At 57.8% G+C, this 1,964-nt stretch overlaps 1 non-coding gene across 1 annotated transcript in view; it reads left to right on the top strand.

Annotated features, from left to right (window-relative positions):
• Positions 1 to 730: 730 nt before the first annotated feature.
• The window catches only part of LOC124757579, a 1,909-nt gene continuing 675 nt past the window's right edge, over positions 731 to 1,964 (top strand). The window contains exon 1 of the ribosomal RNA XR_007012383.1: positions 731 to 1,964. This exon is cut by the window's right edge and continues 675 nt beyond it. This is a non-coding gene — a ribosomal RNA (small subunit ribosomal RNA).

Genomic DNA, 1,964 nt, shown 5'->3' with positions numbered 1-1,964 from the left:
GCGGTGCGTGGGCGCACGCGCTACAGCCGGCTGGTGGGGGCGGCCAGTGGCAGGCGCGCCGGCCGACGGACGCGGCAGGCGTCGCAGCTGCGCGCCGGCGCACCCTGCGCGCGGCGCCGTGCGGCCAAAGTAGGTCCTCGCGGGCCCGGTGCGAAGCGCGGTGGACATCTTCAGTGTGCTGGTCCGATTGAGGACTGTGTGCGTTGAGGATGCGCCGCCGCCCGGCGCTCGGCGCCGCGACGCCGTCTGCTGCTCGGTCGCCCCAGCGGTTCTCGCTGGTGGTTTGTATCGCAGCTGTGCGGATGTGTTGGCGCGTGCGCTGTGCTGGGAGAGTTCGCTTCGGCACCCAAGTGGGGCTTTTGTCCTTCTGTGGCGCTGGCGTTGGAGCTGCCGGTCACCGTAGGTGGCGCGTGTTGTCTCCCGCCGGCAATGCCACGACAGCACGCTCCCGGGCCTCTGTCGGCAGCGGCAAGCTCAGTTGGGAGCACGGGTGGTCGCACCGAAAGCGTCTACTCGCCTAACTCCGGGCGATTGCGCCTCTCTCGAACCCGACCAAGTACTTGGGACGGCGCTGCGCGCCGCCGGGACCTGAGAGGGTTTCGAGGTGTATTGTGCAGGGGAGCTCAGCCTCCTCCTGTTTGCAGAATGATTGAGCGGACGCTTGCGTGTTCGCGCGGGCCCCCGGGACACACTCCCGGGCGGCCGGCTGCTCAGCTCTAGTTGACGCAGCTCCCTGGTTGATCCTGCCAGTAGTCATATGCTTGTCTCAAAGATTAAGCCATGCATGTCTCAGTACAAGCCGCATTAAGGTGAAACCGCGAATGGCTCATTAAATCAGTTATGGTTCCTTAGATCGTACCCACGTTACTTGGATAACTGTGGTAATTCTAGAGCTAATACATGCAAACAGAGTCCCGACCAGAGATGGAAGGGACGCTTTTATTAGATCAAAACCAATCGGTCGGCTCGTCCGGTCCGTTTGCCTTGGTGACTCTGAATAACTTTGGGCTGATCGCACGGTCCTCGTACCGGCGACGCATCTTTCAAATGTCTGCCTTATCAACTGTCGATGGTAGGTTCTGCGCCTACCATGGTTGTAACGGGTAACGGGGAATCAGGGTTCGATTCCGGAGAGGGAGCCTGAGAAACGGCTACCACATCCAAGGAAGGCAGCAGGCGCGCAAATTACCCACTCCCGGCACGGGGAGGTAGTGACGAAAAATAACGATACGGGACTCATCCGAGGCCCCGTAATCGGAATGAGTACACTTTAAATCCTTTAACGAGTATCTATTGGAGGGCAAGTCTGGTGCCAGCAGCCGCGGTAATTCCAGCTCCAATAGCGTATATTAAAGTTGTTGCGGTTAAAAAGCTCGTAGTTGGATTTGTGTCCCACGCTGTTGGTTCACCGCCCGTCGGTGTTTAACTGGCATGTATCGTGGGACGTCCTGCCGGTGGGGCGAGCTGAAGGCGTGCGACCGCCTCGTGCGTGCTCGTGCGTCCCGAGGCGGACCCCGTTGAAATCCTACCAGGGTGCTCTTTATTGAGTGTCTCGGTGGGCCGGCACGTTTACTTTGAACAAATTAGAGTGCTTAAAGCAGGCAAGCCCGCCTGAATACTGTGTGCATGGAATAATGGAATAGGACCTCGGTTCTATTTTGTTGGTTTTCGGAACCCGAGGTAATGATTAATAGGGACAGGCGGGGGCATTCGTATTGCGACGTTAGAGGTGAAATTCTTGGATCGTCGCAAGACGAACAGAAGCGAAAGCATTTGCCAAGTATGTTTTCATTAATCAAGAACGAAAGTTAGAGGTTCGAAGGCGATCAGATACCGCCCTAGTTCTAACCATAAACGATGCCAGCCAGCGATCCGCCGCAGTTCCTCCGATGACTCGGCGGGCAGCCTCCGGGAAACCAAAGCTTTTGGGTTCCGGGGGAAGTATGGTTGCAAAGCTGAAACTT

The sequence above is a fragment of the Schistocerca piceifrons genome, unplaced genomic scaffold, assembly GCF_021461385.2.
Source record: "Schistocerca piceifrons isolate TAMUIC-IGC-003096 unplaced genomic scaffold, iqSchPice1.1 HiC_scaffold_56, whole genome shotgun sequence".
Taxonomy (NCBI): Eukaryota; Metazoa; Arthropoda; class Insecta; order Orthoptera; family Acrididae; genus Schistocerca; species Schistocerca piceifrons.
This window is presented reverse-complemented; position numbering and strand designations above follow the sequence as displayed.